This window comes from Arachis stenosperma, chromosome 5 (assembly GCF_014773155.1).
Source record: "Arachis stenosperma cultivar V10309 chromosome 5, arast.V10309.gnm1.PFL2, whole genome shotgun sequence".
Taxonomy (NCBI): Eukaryota; Viridiplantae; Streptophyta; class Magnoliopsida; order Fabales; family Fabaceae; genus Arachis; species Arachis stenosperma.
Window position 1 is genome coordinate 93,028,402 of NC_080381.1, and position 19,649 is coordinate 93,048,050.

General features: G+C 39.0%; 2 non-coding genes across 2 annotated transcripts; both read left to right on the forward strand.

Annotated features, from left to right (window-relative positions):
* Window positions 1–751: 751 nt before the first annotated feature.
* Window positions 752–859, forward strand: LOC130984112 (small nucleolar RNA R71). The gene has a single exon (XR_009088067.1). It is a non-coding gene; the product is annotated as a small nucleolar RNA R71 (small nucleolar RNA).
* A 4,220-nt stretch (window positions 860–5,079) lies between these two features.
* Window positions 5,080–5,183, forward strand: LOC130983392 (small nucleolar RNA R71). Its single transcript, XR_009087386.1, has one exon. It is a non-coding gene; the product is annotated as a small nucleolar RNA R71 (small nucleolar RNA).
* The last annotated feature ends 14,466 nt before the right edge of the window (window positions 5,184–19,649 follow it).

A 19,649-nucleotide genomic window follows, 5' to 3' on the forward strand; every position in this document is an offset into this window, starting at 1 on the left:
CCTTGCACTCTCCTTTTGGATTTTCTTCTGTATTACTTGGGAGAGTACTAGGAGGGAGTTCAGTAACTTTCTTGCTCAGCTGACCCACTTGTCCTTCCAAATTTCTGATGGAGGACCTTGTTTCATTCATGAAACTTTGAGTGGTCTTTATTAGATCAGAGACCATTGTTGCTAAGTCAGAAGTATTCTGCTTAGAACTCTCTGTAGGTTGCTGAGAAGATGATGGAAAAGGCTTGCCATTGCTAAACCTATTTCTTCCACCATTATTGTTATTGAAACCTTGTTGAGGTCTCTCTTGATTCTTCCATGAGAAATTTGGGTGATTTCTCCATGAAGAATTATAGGTGTTTCCATAGGGTTCTCCTAGGTAATTCACCTCTTCCATGGAAGGGTTCTCAGGATCATAAGCTTCTTCCTCAGATGAAGCATCCTTTGTACTGTTTGGTGCATTTTGCATTCCAGACAGACTTTGAGAAATCAAATTGACTTGTTGAGTCAATATCTTGTTCTGAGCCAATATGGCATTCAGAGTGTCAATCTCAAGAACTCCTTTCTTCTGACTAGTCCCATTGTTCACAGGATTCCTTTCAGAAGTGTACATGAATTGGTTATTTGCAACCATTTCAATCAATTCTTGAGCTTCTGCAGGCGTCTTCTTCAGATGAAGAGATCCTCCAGCAGAGCTATCCAAGGACATCTTAGATAGTTCAGAGAGACCATCATAGAAAATACCTATGATGCTCCATTCAGAAAGCATGTCTGAAGGACATCTTCTGATTAATTGTTTGTATCTTTCCCAAGCTTCATAGAGGGATTCTCCATCCTTCTGTCTGAAGGTTTGGACTTCCACTCTAAGCTTACTCCATCTTTGTGGTGGAAAGAACTTTGCCAAGAAGGCATTGACTAGCTTTTCCCAAGAGTCCAGGCTTTCTTTAGGTTGAGAATCCAACCATATTCTAGCTCTGTCTCTTACAGCAAAAGGGAATAGCCTCAGTCTATAGACTTCAGGGTCTACCCCATTAGTCTTGACTGTGTCACAGATTTGCAAGAATTCAGCTAAAAACTGATGAGGATCTTCCATTGGAAGTCCATGGAACTTGCAATTCTGTTGCATTAGAGAAACTAATTGAGGCTTAAGCTCAAAGTTGTTTGCTCCAATGGCAGGGATAGAGATGCTTCTCCCATAGAAGTCGGGAGTAGGTGCAGTAAAGTCACCCAGCACCTTCCTTGCATTGTTGGCATTGTTGTTGTTTTCGGCTGCCATGGGTTCTTCTTCTTTGAAGAATTCGGTCAGGTCCTCTAAAGAGAGTTGTGCTTTGGCTTCTCTTAGCTTTCTCTTCAAGGTCCTTTCGGGTTCAGGATCAGCTTCAACAAGAATGTCTTTGTCTCTGCTCCTGCTCATATGAAAGAGAAGAGAAAAAGAAAATGTGGAATCCTCTATGTCACAGTATAGAGATTCCTTGAAATGTCAGAGAAAAAGAGAAATGGAAAGAAGAAGGAGAAGAAGAATTTGAACTTTAATTAGATAAGGTTCGAATTGTGCATTTAGAAGGAGTGGTACTCCATAAATAGAAGGATGTGAGAAGGAGGGAAGAGGATTTTCGAAAATTCAATTAAAAGATTTTGAAAACATTTTGAAAATTTGATTGATAATCTTCGAAAATTGAAAGTGGAAGAGAAATCAAGTGATTTTTGAAAAAGATTTTGAAATTAGAAACTAAAAAGATTTGATTGAAAACTAATTTGAAAAAGATATGATTGAAAATATTTGATTGAAAAGTTATGGTTTTAAGAAGATATGATTGAGAAGATATGATTTGAAAACATTTTTAAGAGATATGATTTGAAAACAATTTGAAAAGATATGATTTTAAAAATTAATGACTTGCCTAACAAGAAAAGATATGATTTAAACATTAAAACCTTTCTCAACAGAAAAGGCAACAAATTTGAGATGTTCAATCAAATCATTAATTGTTAGTAAGTATCTTAGAAAAAGGAAAGAAATTGATTTTGAAAACATTTGATTGAAAAGATTTGATTTGAAAAAGATTTGATTTTGAAAAACTTGAAAAAAATTGATTTGAAAACAAAATCTTCCCCCTAGCACCATCCTGGCGTTAAACGCCCAGAATGGTATACATTCTGGCGTTTAACGCCCAAAATGCTACCTCTTTGGGCGTTAAACGCCCAACCAGGTGCCCTGGCTGGCGTTTAAACGCCAGTCTGCCTTCTTCGCTGGGCATTTTTGAATGCTCAGCTTTTTCTGTATAATTCCTCTGCAGTGTGTTCTGAATCTTCAATCCCTTGTATCATTGACTTGAAAATACACAAATTAAAAATATTTTTGGATTTTTAATAATTAAAATGCAACAAGAATCAAATAACAATGCATGCAAGACACCAAACTTAGCAGTTTGTATACTACTGACACTAATGAACTGAAAATGCATATGAGACACACAAAATACTCAAGTCAATAGAATTCAAAGATCAGAGCAAGAACATCTTGAAGATCACTAAGACATATGAATGCATGCAATTGACACCAATCTTAGGATGAGACACTAGACTCAAACAAGAAATATTTTTGAATTTTATGATTTTTTAATTTTTTAATTTTTTTGTGTTTTTCGAAAATTAAGTGGAAAAAGAAGGTATCAAAATTCTTAATGAGAATTCCAGGAATCAGTGCAATGCTAGTCTAAGACTCCGGTCCAGGAATTAGACATGGCTTCACAGCCAGCCAAGCTTCCAAAGAAAGCTTCGGTCCAAAACACTAGACATGACCAAAGGTCAGCCAAGCCTTAGCAAATCACTGCTCCAAAAGCAAGATTGATATGAAATCAACAAGCTCTTGTGGTGATAAGTTGAAACCTCGGTCCAATCAGATTAGACATGGCTTCTCAGCCAGCCAGATTTCAACAAATCATCATGAAACTCTAGAATTCATCTTCAAGAATTTCGAAAAAAAATACCTAATCTAAGCAACAAGATGAACCGTCAGTTGTCCAGCCTGAACAATCCCGGGCAATAACACCAAAAATTTGATGTTGTTGCCGGATCTTGGCACTGATGTTACCAAAGGCTTGCTCAAAACTAGAACAATCCCCGGCAACGGCGCCAAAAACTTGGTGCGCGAAATTGTGAACTATACTTTTTCACAACTCTCATAATCCCTGGTAATGGCTCCAAAAACGTGGTAGCCCAATACCATGGCATTACACAACTTCGCACAACTAACCAGCAAGTGCACTGGGTCGTACAAGTAATAAACCTTACGTGAGTAAGGGTCGATCCCACGGAGATTGTTAGTATTGAAGCAAGCTATGGTCATCTTGTAAATCTTAGTCAGGCAAACTCAGATATATATGGTGATGAACGAAAATAACATAAAAGATAAAGATAGTGATACTTATGTAATCCATTGGTAGGAACTTCAGATAAGCGCATGAAGATGCCTTCCCTTCCGTCTCTCTGCTTTCCTACTGTCTTCATCCAACCCTTCTTACTCCTTTCCATGGCAAGCTCGTATAGGGCCTCACTGTTGTCAGCAGCTACCTCCCATCCTCGCAGTGAAAGCTAATGCACACACTCTGTCACAGTGCTGCCAATCACCAGTGTGGTTCCCTCCCCTACCGGAATAGAATAACTCTTTTGCGTCTGTCACTAACGCCCAGTAGGTTACAGGTTTGAAGCACGTCACAGTCATTCAATCATTGAATCCTACTCAGAATACCACAGACAAGGTTAGACCTTCCGGATTCTCTTGAATGCTGCCATCAGTTCTTGCCTATACCACGAAGACTCTGATCTCACGGAATGGTTGGCTCGTTTGTCAGGCGAGCACTCGGTTGTCAGGCGATCAACCATGCATCGTGCAATCAGGAATCCAAGAGATATTCACCAAGCCTCAAATGCTTGTAGAACAAGAGTGGTTGTCAGTCACTTTGTTCATGAGTGAGAATGGTGATGGGCGTCAATCATCACCTTCATCATGTTGAAGAACAAGTGATATCTTGGATAAAGAACAAGCGGAATTTGAATGAAAGAACAATAGTAATTGCATTAATACTCGAGGTACAGCAGAGCTCCACACCTTAATCTATGGTGTGTAGAAACTCCACCGTTGAAAATACATAAGCATAAGGTCTAGGCATGGCCGAATGGCCAGCCTCCCAATGATCTAAGGACTAAAATGTCCAAAGATGATCTAGAGATCTAAAAGTGATCAAAAGATTTTTATACAATAGTAAAAGGTCCTACTTATAAGAAACTAGTAGCCTAGGGTGTACAGAAATGAGTAAATGACATAAAAATCCTCTTCCGGGCCCACTTGGTGTGTGCTTGGGCTGAGCAATGAAGCAATTTCGTGTAGAGACTCTTCTTGGAGTTAAACGCCAGCTTTGGTGCCAGTTTGGGCGTTTAACTCCCATTTGGGTGCCAGTTCCAGCGTTTAACGCTGGGATTCCTTGAGGTGACTTTGAACGCCAGTTTGGGCCATCAAATCTTGGGCAAAGTATGGACTATTATATATTGCTGGAAAGCCCAGGATGTCTACTTTCCAACGCCGTTAAGAGCGCGCCAATTGGGCTTCTGTAGCTCCAGAAAATCCGCTTCGAATGCAGGGAGGTCAGAATCCAACAGCATCTGCAGTCCTTTTTGGTCTCGGAATCAGATTTTTGCTCAGGTCCCTCAATTTCAGCCAGAAAATACCTGAAATCACAGAAAAACACACAAACTCATAGTAAAGTCCAGAAAAGTGAATTTTAATTAAAAACTAATAAAAATATACTAAAAACTAACTATATCATATAAAAAACATACTAAAAACAATGCCAAAAAGTATACAAATTATCCGCTCATCAATCAACATGGTTCATCTCCATGACTCCCTTAGTGTTGTGCCTCTCTGAAGCATAGTAGTATTCATTCTCAGCCACTGTCTCAATCACTTCAATGGCTTCTTCCACAGTCTTTTTCCTGTTCAATGAACCTCCTGATGAATGGTCTACAGCCTTCCTTGATTCATAAGAAAGTCCATCATAGAAAATATGCAATTGCACCCAGTCATGGAACATGTCTGGTGGGCATTTCCTTGTCAATTCTTTGAACCTCTCCCATGCCTCGTAGAGCGTCTCACCATCTTGTTGTCTAAAAGTCTGAACCTCAAATCGAAGCCTATTGACCTTTTGTGGGGGGTAGAAACGTGCCAGAAACTTGCTCTCCACCTCATCCCAGGTTGTTAGGCTCCCCCTTGGGAATGATTCCAGCCACTTAGCTGCCTTGTCCCTAAGTGAAAATGGGAACAAGAGCAGTTTATAGGCATCTTCCTGGACTTCATTGGACTTCACAGTGTCGCAAATTCTCAGGAATTTTGTGAGATGTTGGTTTGGGTCTTCATTAGCACTCCCACCAAATGAACAATGATCCTCCACCAATGATATTAGCTGTGGTTTGAGTTCAAAATTGTTGGCCTGAATGGGTGGTTTCTGAATGCTGCTACCACAATTCCCAAAGGTTGGGTTTATGTATGAACCAAGAACCCTCCTCTTAGGAATGGCATTGTTTCCATCAGCCCTCTCATGGTTGTGAACTTCTCTATCCATGTTGAGATCTAGAGCTTCCTCAAAATTGTCCTCAGATTCTCCTTCAGATTCTTCTTCTCTCAGTACTCTCTTCCCTCTTGCTTCCCTTCTCAGTCTATGAAGGGTCCTCTCTGGTTCGGTATATGGAGGAGTTGATGTCTCTCCTCTCCTACCTGTCATACAAGAACACAGCACAGGCAGCAAACAAGTGAAATACTCTTGGTTAATGGAAGAGTATGGTTAGAGCAGTTGAGGAATTAATTCAAATAGTTAGTGGGTCAGTGAGTTAGTTGCTTGAATTGAAAGGCATAAGAAAGAAAAAGCAAATAACAGAGTGCAGAAATTAAAATTCAACAAGTAACTTGAACTAAATTAACAAAACAAGAAAAATGCTCAATCTAGTTAACTTCCAATTTGAGAATTGTCAATCGAAAACCAATCCCCGGCAACGGCGCCATAAACTTGATGTTAGCTATAAACTTGATAGCTACGATTTTAGGAAATTGCACGATCGGAAAAATTCCTTCCGGCAAGTGCACCGGTTATCGTCAAGTAAAAACTCACAATAGAGTGAGGTCGAATCCCACAAGGATTGGTTGAGTGAGCAATTCGGATTAGAAGTATGTTCTAGTTGAGCGGAATCAAGATTTAGATGAGAATTGCGGAATATAAAATTGCATGAATTAAAGAGCGAGAAGCTAAATTGCTGAAATTAAAAGGGATGGGGGTGATTGCATGAATTTAATTGCAGAATGTAAAGAGAAAGTGTAGATCAGAAATGGGGAGTTCATTGGGTGTTAGGAGATATTGAGATCTCCGAATCAAAATAACTTTTATCCCTTCCTCAACCAATGCATTCATTGAATTTTGCTTGGCAACCTTATATGATTGGATCCCAATCCCTTGGCTCACCAATTCTCTCTAAAAACAAACAAATTCCCAATCCCTTGGTTTAAATGTTCATAAGAAGAGATGATGTTCGATCACTGATTATCCCACACAATTTCATGAACCACAATTTGGTAGGATTACATGTCACAATATCCATCCAAACCCCAATTCAATTCACTGTGAGAAAGCTTCTCTAGCATGAATCCTCCATTCCTTTCCCAAGGTTCCGAAAGATTCCAATTATGGATAGTTTCTTTCCCAAGACAACTACCCAATGGAATTAGATCGAGAAGCTTTCTAACAAAATTCAAGAGAAAAGATTGAAGAAGAAGATAAAACTATTATTGATTCATTGAATTACAATAGAGCTCCCTAACCCAATGAAAGGGGTTTAGTGAGTCATAGCTCTGAATTCAATTACAAAAAGTATGAAAACTAGCAAAATGATCCAAAAGTTCCCTAGTGTAAAAAGTGCTAACTAACTTAAATTCTATCCTATTTATACACTTTCTAAATTGAGCTTCTGTTGTGTTTCTTGGCCTTTGAGGCCTTTCCCTGATTTCCTTTTGCTTTAGGTTTATGGTCCATAATCCATATGAAGCTGTGATCCAATTCTGTAACATTCATTGAGCAAACTTAGTGATAAACAAGTAATGACACGAGACTCAACAAATTGAAGTTCCAGACTCATCAATTTTTCAGGCCCAATCCCATAAACCATGATATTCAATTGGGTTTCATACCATAATACGTTTAAGTTAATGTTTGTGCTCAAATGCTAACTTAAACTTCAATATATTTCGCCCAGAAACCCTTTCAAAAAGTGGCATTTAAGTTGAAGTTTAAGTTTCAGTTTAAGGTTAAACTGAAACTTAAACGTGGAAATGGAAGAAAGCAACCCAGGAGTGTGAAATGTCGAACACGTTTAAGCTTCAGTTTAAGGTTAAACTGAAGCTTAAACGTGGAAATGAAGAAAACAACCCTGGAGGAGCAATTGGGTCGAACACGTTTAAGCTTCAGTTTAAGGTTAAACTGAAGCTTAAACGTGGAAATGAGAAAGCAACCCTGGAGGAGAGAAATAGTCGAACACGTTTAAGCTCCAGTTTAAGGTTAAACAGGAGCTTAAACGTGGAAATGCTCCTGGTGCCTTTCTTACTTCTGGCGTTTAACCTCCAGTTTAAGGTTAAACTGGAGGTTAAACGTGGAAATGCTTCCTGGTGAGAAATTGTGTCGAACACGTTTAACCTCCAGTTTAAGGTTAAATTGGAGGTTAAACGTGGAAATGCTCCCTTGGTGAAATTCTCATTCTGGCGTTTAACTTCCAGTTTAAGGTTAAACTGGAGGTTAAACGCCAGCTTCAGCATTTCTCAACTTCCATGATTCTGGCGTTTAACTCCCAGTTTAACCTTAAACTGGAGGTTAAACGCCAATTTCAGCTTTGATGCATTTCTCATTCTGGCGTTTAACTTCCAGTTTAAGGTTAAACTGGAGGTTAAACGCCACTTTCAGCATTATATGGCTTGGCAGTTTAAGTTCCAGTTTAAGCTTAAACTGGAACTTAAACTCCACATGTGATCTTCAAGCTTCCTTTATTGATTTTGTTGCTTCCTTGCCTAGCCTCTTCTTCCCTGAAATCATCCAAACAATTGCATCAAAGTCTTGCAAAATTTCATGAGAAATCTTCTATTCATAGCATTCAAGTAATATAACTAAAAACTCATGGAATTTGCATCAAAATTATACTGTTTGGACGATTCATTACTTTGTTGTTCATTTAACCATTCTTGGTTACTTTAAGCTCAAGAAAATGCATAAAACAACTAAAACTAACAGGAAAATGCTAGTGAAACTAGCCTAAGATGCCTTGGCATCAGTACACCTTTGAAAGGAATCCTATGAATAATGGGATGCCTCAGAGGAAGGGAGTTCTTGAAATTGATGCTCTGAATGCCATATTGGCTCAGAACAAAATGTTGACTCAACAAGTCAATATGATTTCTCAGAGACTGAATGGTTTGCAAAATGCATCCAACAGTACTAAAGAAGCATCTTCTGAAGAAGAAGCTTATGATCTTGAGAACCCTGCAATGGCAGAGGTGAATTACATAGGTGAAGCCTATGGAAACACCTATAATCCCTCATCGAGAAATCATCCAAATCTCTCATGGAAGGATCAACAAAAGCCTCAACAAGGCTTTAATAATGGTGGAAGAAATAGGTTTAGCAATAGCAAGCCTTTTCCATCATCCTCTCAGCAACAGACAGAGAATTCTAAGTAAAACCCATCTAGCTTAACAAATATAGTCTCGGATCTATCTAAGACCACTCTCAGTTTCATGAATGAAACAAGGTCCTCCATTAGAAGTTTAGAGGCACAAGTGGGCCAGCTGAGTAAAAAAATCACTGAAACTCCTCCTAGTACTCTCCCAAGCAATACAGAAGAGAATCCAAAAAGAGAGTGCAAGGTTATAACCTTACTTGGTGTGGCCAAGCCTAGAGAGGAGGAGAAGGACGTGAATCCCAATGAGGAAGACCTCATAGGACGTCCTCTGGACAAAAAGGAGTTCCCATTTGAGAAACCTTAGGAATCTGAGGCTCATCTAGAGACCATAGAGATTCTATTGAACCTACTTCTGCCATTCATGAGCTCTGATGAGTATTCCTCCTCTGAAGAGGATGAAGATATTATTGAAGAACAAGTTGCTAAGTACCTTGGAGCAATCATGAAGCTGAATGCCAAGTTATTTGGTAATGAGACTTGGGAGGATGAACTCGCCTTGCTCACCAATAAACTGAATAACTTGATTAGGCAGACATTACCTCAAAAGAAAGAGGATCCCAGAAGGTTCTTAATACCTTGTACAATATGCACCATGACCTTTGAGAAGGCTCTGTGTGACCTGGGGTCAGGCATAAACCTCATGCCACTCTCTCTCATGGAGAAACTGGGAATATTTGAGGTTCAAGCTGCAAGAATATCACTAGAGATGGTAGACAAATCCATGAAAAAAGCTTATGGACTAGTAGAGGACGTGCTAGTGAAGGTTGAAGGCCTTTACATCCCTGCTGATTTCATAATCTTAGACACTGGAAAGGATGAGGATAAATCCATCATCCTTGGCAGATCTTTCCTAGCCATAGCAAAAGCTGTGATTAATATTGATAGAGGAGAGTTGGTCCTTCAATTGAATGAGGACTACCTTGTATTCAAGACTTAAGGTTCTCTTTCCGTACACATGGAGAGGAAGCATGAAAAGCTTCTCTCGATACAGAGTCAAAAAAAGCCCCCTCATTCAAACTCTAAGTTTGGTGTTGGGAGGCCACAACCAAACTCTAAGTTTTGTATTGAGAGGCTATAACCAAACTCTAAGTTTGGTGTTGGGAGGCCACAACCATGCTCTGAATATCTGTGATGCTCCATGAGAGCCCACTGTCAAGCTATTGACATTAAAGAAGTGCTTATTGGGAGGCAACCCAATTTTTATTTATCTATGTTATTTCATGTTTTGTTTAGGTTGATGATCATGTGGAGTCATAAAAACAACTGCAACAATCAAAGCGAATTCAAAAACAGCATTAAAAATAGCACACCCTAGAGGATAAGCTTATTGGCGTTTAAACGCCAGTAAGAGTAGCAGAATGGGAGTTAAACGCCCAGCCTGGCACCATTCTGGGCGTCTAACGCCAGAAATGGGCACCAGACTGGTGTTTAACGCCAAAACAGAGCATCAAGTTGGTGTTAAACGCCAGAAACAAGCAACAGTTTGGCATTAAACGCCAGGAAAGGTATAAAAGCTGGCGTTTAACTTCAGAAATAGGCAGCAGTTTGGCATTAAATGCCATAATTACACTCTAAGGGCATTTTGCACGCCTAAATGGAGCAGGGATGAGAAGTCCTTGACCACTCAGGATTTGTGGATCCCACAGGATCCCACCTACCCCACCTTTCTCTCTCTCTCCCTCACACATCTCTATAACACTCTACCCAAAATACCACTCACCTATCAAATCCTATCCTCTTCCCTATATTCTCTTCACCAATCACCTCCACCCCTCTTCCCCAAAATCCCCACCTACCTAACTTTTCAAATTCAAACACTTTTCCCTCCCAAACCCACCCAATTCCATTTGGCCACTTTCCCTCTCTTTCTCTATAAATACATCTCTTCACTCCTTCATTTTCACACTTCACAATCACTTAATACCCCCTTGGCTGAACCTATCTATCATCTCCATCTCCTCCATTTTCTTCTTCTTCCCCTTCTTTCTTTCTTCTTTTACTCGAGGACGAGCAAACCTTTTAAGTTTGGTGTGGTAAAAGCATTGCTTTTTGTTTTTCCATAACCATTTATGGCACCTAAGGCCGGAAAAACCTCTAGAAAGAGGAAAGGGAAGGCAATTGCTTCCAAATCTGAGTCATGGGAGATGGAGAGATTCATCTCAAAAGCCCATCACTAGAAAAATGATGGAGCAAATAAGAGAGCCCACCCATGGACCTCAACAAGAGCATGAGGAAGTTCCTCTTCAAGAAATCCCTGAGATGCCTCAAGGGATGCATTTTTCTCCACACAACTATTGGGAGCAACTCAATACCTCTTTGGAAGGCTTGAGTTACAACATGGACCAACTAAGGGTGGAGCACCAAGAGCACTCCATTATTCTCCATGAAATTAGAGAGGATCAAATAGCCATAAGGGAAGAACAACAAAGGCAAGGAAGAGACATAGAGGAGCTCAGGCATTCCATTGGATCTTCTAGAGGAAGAACTAGCCGCCATCACTAAGGTGGACCCGTTCCTTAATTTCCTTGTTCTTATTTTTTCTGTTTTTCGAAATTGATGCTTTGTGTTATCCATGTTTGTGTCTTCACTACATGATCATTAGTATCTAGTGTCTATGTCTTAAAAGCTATGAATAATTCCATGAGTCCTTCACCTCTCTTAAATGAAAAATGTGCCTAATTACAAAAGAACAAGAAGTACTTGGATTTCAAATTTTATCTTGAAATTAGTTTAATTATTTTGATGTGGTGGCAATACTTTTTGTTTTCTGAATGAATGCTTAAACAGTGCATATTTTTTATAGTGAAGTTTATGAATGTTAAAATTGTTGGCTCTTAAAAGAATGATGAACAAAGAGAAATGTTATTGATACTCTAAAAAATCATGAAATTGATTCTTGAAGCAAGAAAAAGCAGTGAAAAAAATGGCAAAAAAAAGAGAGAAAGAAAGAAAAAGAAAAAGCAAGTAGAAAAATTCAATAGCCGTTTAAACCAAAAGGCAAGGGTAAAGAGGATCCAAGGCTTTGAGCATCAATGGATAGGAGGGCCTAAAGCAATAAAATCCTGGCCTAAGCGGCTAAATCAAGCTGTCCCTAACCATGTGCTTATGTCATGAAGGTCCAAGTGAAAAGCTTGAGACTGAGTGGTTAAAGTTGTGATCCAAAGCAAAAAGAGTGTGCTTAAGAACTCTGGACACCTCTAACTGGGGACTTTAGCAAAGCTGAGTCACAATTTGAAAATGTTCACCCAGTTATGTGTCTGTGGGAATTATGTATCCGGTGGTAATACTGGAAAACAAAATGCTTAGGGTCACAGCCAAGACTCATAAAGTAGCTATGTTCAAGAATCAACATACTGAACTAGGAGAATCAATAACACTATCTAAAATTCTGAGTTCCTATAGATGCCAATCATTTTGAATTTCAAAGGATCAAGTGAGATGCCAAAACTGTTTAGAAGCAAAAAGCTACTAGCCCCGCTAATCTAATTGGGACTAAATTTCATTGATATTGTGAGATTCGTTGTATATTCTCTTCTTTTTATCCTATTTTGTTTTCAGTTGCTTGGGGACAAGCAACAATTTAAGTTTGGTGTTGTGATGAGCGGATAATTTATAGGGATTTTGAAATTGTTTATAGGTAATTTTTAGTAGGATCTAGCTACTTTTCAGTATATTTTTATTAGTTTTTAAGAAAAATTCACATTTCTGGACTTTACTATGAGTTTGTGTGTTTTTCTGTGATTTCAGGTATTTTCTAGTTGAAATTGAGGGACCTGAGCAAAAATCTGATTCAGAGGCTGAAAAAGGACTGTTGATGATGTTGGATTCTGACCTCCCTGAACTCGAAGTAAATTTTTTGGAACTACAGAAACCGAAATGCTACGCTCTCAACTGTGTTGGAAAGTAGACATACAGGGCTTTCCAGCAATATATAATAGTTTATACTTTTCTTGAGTTTTGACAATGCAAACTGGCGTTCAAATGCCAACTTCCTGCCCTATTCTGGCGTTAAACGCCAGAAATAGGATAGAAGCTGCAGTTAAACGCCCAAACTGGCATAAAAACTGGCGTTTAACTCCAAAAAAAGTCTATACACATGAAAGATTCAATGCTCAGCCCAAACACACACCAACTGGGCCTGGAAGTGAATTTCTGCATTATTTACTTATTCCTGTAACCCTAGTAACTAGTTTAGTATAAATAGGACTTTTTACTATTGTACTCAAAATCTTTGGACGTTTAGTCCTTAGACCGAGATCTTTGATCAGTTTTATGCTATCTTAGACTTTTGGGAGGCTGGCCATTCGGCCATGCCTGGACCTTCATCACTTATGTATTTTCAACGGTGGAGTTTCTACACACCATAGATTAAGGTGTGGAGCTCTGCTGTCCCTCGAGTATTAATGCAAAGTACTATTGTTCTTCTATTCAATTCATTCTTATTATTGTTCTAAGATATCCATTCGCACACAAGAACATGATGAATGTGATGATTATGTGACACACATCACCATTCTCAACTTATGAACGCGTGCCTGACAAACATTTCCGTTCTACATGAAAACAAGCTTGAATGCGTATCTCTTGGATTCCTGGTCCATGAGTTTGATTGCCTCTCCTAACAACAGAGCCTTCAATTTTTTGAGATCAAAATCTTTGTTGTATAAGCTAGAACCAATTCGTAGCATTCTTGAGATCCGGAAAGTCTAAACCTTGTCTATGGTATTCCGAACAGGATCTGGGATGGGATGACTGTGACGAGCTTCAAACTCATGACTGTTGGGCGTAGTGACAGACGCAAAAGGATCACTGGATCCTATTCCAACACAAGTGAGAATCGACAGATGATTAACCATGCGGGAAACCATAGAGGACCATTTTCCCTGAGAGGACGGGAGGTAACCATTGACAACGGTGATCCCCAACATACAGCTTGCCATGGAAAGGAGTATGAATGATTGAATGAAGATAGTAGGAGTAACGCATTTCCATACACTTATCTGAAATTCCCACCAATAAACTACATAAGTATCTCTATCTTTATTTTATGTTTATTTATCTTTTAATTATCAAAACTCCATAACCATTTGAATCTGCCTGACTGAGATTTACAAGACGACCATAGCCTGCTTCAAGCCGACAATCTCCGTGGGATCGACCCTTACTCACGTAAGGTTTATTACTCGGACAACCCAGTGCACTTGTTGGTTAGTTGTGCGAAGTGGTGAAAAAGAGTTGAGATTAAAATTGTGCGTACTAAGTTGTTGACGCCATTGAGATCACAATTTCGTGCACCAGTATGATCGTTCCTTTTTCAATTATAATTTTATTTAGTTTTGTTCGTTTTTGAGTTTTATTTTATTTCATTGAATCTTGAATTATTCTTAACATCCGCATTAGCATTGCATTTTGCATCGTGCATAAAAAAAGGGAAAGCACGCGACCGCGTTGCTAACGCATCGACGCCATAGGTACGTTCTGAAGAAAAGAGAATTGAACAGAAATTCACGCGAAAGCGTGGCTAGAGGCGTGCCTCAGGCACAAACATGCCCACGCGACCGCGTCACTCACACGGCCGCGTCAATTGGAAAATAAGCCTCCCACGCGTCCGCGTCACCCAAGCGAACGCGTGGCTCTGTAAAATGACGTAAACGGGTGTATGGCAGCAAGTTGTGATGGAGTGGGGCTGGAACCATGCTAAAAGCACAAGCCCTACCACGCGAACGCGTTCCCCACGCGTCCGCGTCATGTTTCAAAGTATGGCCATTCACGCGGTCGCGTGATTCCCAAATATTTGGCAAAATGAGTTTCAAACAGAGAGTTGCGCGAACGCGAGGCTGCACTCGCGCCAATAGCACAAATCAGACCAGCGACCGCGTGACTCATGCGTCCACGTTACCGATAATTATTTTACACCACGCGACCGCATCACTCACGCGTCCGCGTCACATGCAGCACATAGCTTATCCAGATTAGCCAAATATCTTATCTTTTCTTCCCCAAATCCTATATTTCTTGTTTCCCTTTCTTATTTCTTTCTTCTTTCTTTCTTACTTACTTCTTCTTCATCTCTTTAACTTCTCATCCTTCTTCACTTTCATTCTATTTTATATAATTTATTTGCATACCTTCATTCATTGTATTTTCATTTTGTACATATTTTTCTTTTCTTTTCTAAATTTATTATTTTTTCATTGGTGTTAAATTTTCTTATTCCACTATTGTATCTTTTATGATATTATTTCAATGCTTTGTTACTTGTTTCCATTGTTGGGTAATATTATTTATAGGTCAAAACTTATATGATACTTGTACCCCTCTTGTATTGACATGAACATACACTATCTTGCATTATTCACACTCTTCCCATTGTTGCAAATTTTACGCCACTGGTATGCCATGTGCTTCTATTGTTTTCTCACGTATATGTTGAAGCTTCCATGTAATTGAGACCCGTATCATTTGGAATTAACCCACCCATACTTCATTTATTTTCTTATCTTTATTTCTGGGTTACTTTTCTTCCCTTTTTCTTTCATGATGGCCACCCGGAAGGGAATCGGAAGACGTTTATAAGGGGAGACAGACAAGTCCATCTGCAAAATCTTCGGAGAAAAGTGCCAGTTAGAACAGCCCGTCCACCTGCACATCTCAGCATGCACCGAGGACGGTGCAATCTTTAAGTGTGGGGAGGTCGATACCGATCTTCATGGGTTAGTTATTTTCTTTCCAACACCAATGTCTAGTTTTCTTTGTTAGTTCATTGTTGCATTGCATAATAGATTGCATGTGTAGTTGATTGTTTGCATTTAAGTACTACTTGGTATAAAAATAATAAGTTTCTTTTTAAGACCCTATTTTTGAAAAATTTCACTAATTTAAAATCAAAATTTTTGTGTTAAACTTGTTAGAAGTTGTATTTGGAACATGGTTTTTTGAGCCAAAGAACACACAACCCGTGAGATTTTGAGCTTATTTATATGGTTATATTATTTAACCATAATATTTCATTCTTGTGTATTTTTCTTCTATATGATTGCAATCTGTATATTTATATGCTTGCATATGATTGAGACCATATTTGATTATTAACTCACTTATCCCAAATAAGCCTACCCTTTTATGTCACCCTTGTTAGCCACCTTGAGCTTTTTGATCCCCTTTTATTCTATAACCACATCACTAGCACTAAGTAGAAAAACAATTAATTACCCCAAATTGAATCTTTGGTTAGCTTAAGATAGAGATTGTGCATTAACTAAGTGTGGGAAAACTGTGGGAACATGGGTTAATAAGGGAATGTATCATGTTTCTAATTTATCTTAATATTGGGAATTATGGGTAGTTAGGTGTGATTTTTATAATTACCTAGAGTATGTGTGTGTGTTAGGTAAGAGCTTAGGTTAGTCAAAGATTCATATTATAGCTCACTTGGCCATACATATATCCTTACCTTTACCTCAGCCACATTACAACCCTAAAAAGAACTCATGATGTTTGCATTGCTATGCTAAGTATTTGTTAATTGGTTAGATGAAGAACAAGGTTTAGAAAGAATGACTAGGGAAGAGTAGAGTGATTGACCCTAGACACTTGAGAGTTAGAGTGATATACACTACCAGTAAGGGTTCAATGCTTGATTCTATGTTCCATGCGTTCATGAGCTATCTTCTTACAAGTTAACTTGCTTTTTATTGTACGGTTTGAATTAGTGGAATTTGGTTTTATTTGTCTTAGAGAACTTGTTTGTTTTTAACCAAGTAGATAGAGACGTCTTAGCATGTAGTCACATTCACATTCATAGGTTGCATTGCATGAGTCTTGCTTTTCCCTACTCGTCTATTTTATGGTTTATATTGTGTTTAATTGAGTGATTTTTATCAAATTCTTGCCCACTTATTTATATGATTTGCATGATTTTACAATTCCTTCCTAGTTTAGTTCTATGGTTGAAAGCTTGCAAAAAAAAAATGGCAAAAAATATAATAAAAGAAAAAGAAAAAGCAAGCAGAAAAAGCCAATAGCCCTTAAAACCAAAAGGCAAGGGTAAAAAGGATCCAAGGCTTTGAGCATCAAAGGATAGGAGGGCCCAAGGAAATAAAATCCAGGCCTAAGCGGCTAAATCAAGCTGTCCCTAACCATGTGCTTGTGGCATGCAGGTCCAAGTGAAAAGCTTGAGACTGAGTGGTTAAAGTCGTGATCCAAAGCAAAAAGAGTGTGCTTAAGAACCCTGGACAGCTCTAATTGGGGACTTTATCAAAGCTAAGTCACAATCTGAAAAGGTTCACCCAGTTATGTGTCTGTGGCATTTATGTATTTGGTGGTAATACTGGAAAACAAAGTGCTTAGGGCCACAGCCAAGACTCATAAAAGTAGCTGTGTTCAAGAATCAACATACATAACTAGGAGAATCAATAACACAATTTGAATTCTGAGTTCCTATAGATGCCAATCATTCTAAACTTCAAAGGATAAAGTGAGATGCCAAAACTATTCAGAAACAAAAAGCTACAAGTCCCGCTCATCTAATTAGAACTAATATTCATTGATATTTTGGGATTTATAGTATATTCTCTTCTTTTTATCCTATTTGATTTTTAGTTTCTTGGGGACAAGCAACAATTTAAGTTTGGTGTTGTGCTGAGCAGATAATTTATACGCTTTTTGGCATTATTTTTAGGTAGTTTTTAGTAGGATCTAGCTACTTTTAGGGATGTTTATATTAGTTTTTATGAAAAATTCACATTTCTAGACTTTACTATGAGTTTGTGTGTTTTTCTATGATTTCAGGTATTTTTTGGCTGAAATTGAGGGACCTGAGCAAAAATCTGATAGGAGGCTGACAAAGGACTGCTGATGTTGTTGGATTCTGACCTTCCTACACTCGAAATCGATTTTCTGGAGCTACAGAACTTCAAATGGCGCGATCTCCATTGCGTTGGACATTAGACATTGGTGCGCGAAATTGTGAACTATACTTTTTCACAACTCTCATAATCCCTGGTAATGGCTCCAAAAAACGTGGTAGCCCAATACCATGGCATTACACAACTTCGCACAACTAACCAGCAAGTGCACTGGGTCGTCCAAGTAATAAACCTTACGTGAGTAAGGGTTGATCCCACGGAGATTGTTAGTATTGAAGCAAGCTATGGTCATCTTGTAAATCTTAGTCAGGCAAACTCAGATATATATGGTGATGAACGAAAATAACATAAAAGATAAAGATAGTGATACTTATGTAATCCATTGGTAGGAACTTCAGATAAGCGCATGAAGATGCCTTCCCTTCCGTCTCTCTGCTTTCCTACTGTCTTCATCCAACCCTTCTTACTCCTTTCCATGGCAAGCTCGTATAGGGCCTCACTGTTGTCAGCAGCTACCTCCCATCCTCGCAGTGAAAGCTAATGCACACACTCTGTCACAGTGCTGCCAATCACCGGTGTGGTTCCCTCCCCTACCGGAATAGAATAACTCTTTTGCGTCTGTCACTAACGCCCAGTAGGTTACAGGTTTGAAGCACGTCACAGTCATTCAATCATTGAATCCTACTCAGAATACCACAGACAAGGTTAGACCTTCCGGATTCTCTTGAATGCTCCCATCAGTTCTTGCCTATACCACGAAAACTCTGATCTCACGGAATGGTTGGCTCGTTTGTCAGGCGAGCACTCGGTTGTCAGGCGATCAACCATGCATCGTGCAATCAGGAATCCAAGAGATATTCACCAAGCCTCAAATGCTTGTAGAACAAGAGTGGTTGTCAGTCACTTTGTTCATGAGTGAGAATGGTGATGGGCGTCAATCATCACCTTCATCATGTTGAAGAACAAGTGATATCTTGGATAAAGAACAAGCGGAATTTGAATGAAAGAACAATAGTAATTGCATTAATACTCGAGGTACAGCAGAGCTCCACACCTTAATCTATGGTGTGTAGAAACTCCACCGTTGAAAACACATAAGCATAAGGTCTAGGCATGGCCGAATGGCCAGCCTCCCAATGATCTAAGAACTAAAATGTCCAAAGATGATCTAGAGATCTAAAAGTGATCAAAAGATTTCTATACAATAGTAAAAGGTCCTACTTATAAGAAACTAGTAGCCTAGGGTGTACAGAAATGAGTAAATGACATAAAAATCCTCTTCTGGGCCCACTTGGTGTGTGCTTGGGCTGAGCAATGAAGCAATTTCGTGTAGAGACTCTTCTTGGAGTTAAACGCCAGCTTTGGTGCCAGTTTGGGCGTTTAACTCCCATTTGGGTGCCAGTTCCAGCGTTTAACGCTGGGATTCCTTGAGGTGACTTTGAACGCCGGTTTGGGCCATCAAATCTTGGGCAAAGTATGGACTATTATATATTGCTGGAAAGCCCAGGATGTCTACTTTCCAACGCCGTTGAGAGCGCGCCAATTGGGCTTCTGTAGCTCCAGAAAATCCGCTTCGAATGCAGGGAGGTCAGAATCCAACAGCATCTGCAGTCCTTTTTGGTCTCAGAATCAGATTTTTGCTCAGGTCCCTCAATTTCAGCCAGAAAATACCTGAAATCACAGAAAAACACACAAACTCATAGTAAAGTCCAGAAAAGTGAATTTTAATTAAAAACTAATAAAAATATACTAAAAACTAACTATATCATATCAAAAACATACTAAAAACAATGCCAAAAAGTATACAAATTATCCGCTCATCACAACACCAAACTTAAATTGTTGCTTGTCCTCAAGCAACTGAAAATCAAATAAGATAAAAAGAAGAGAATATGCAATGAATTCCAAAAACATCTGTGAAGATCAGTATTAATCAGATGAGCGGGGCTTTTAACTTTTTACCTCCGAACAGTTTTGGCATCTCACTCTATCCTTTGAAATCCAGAATGGTTGGCTTCTTTA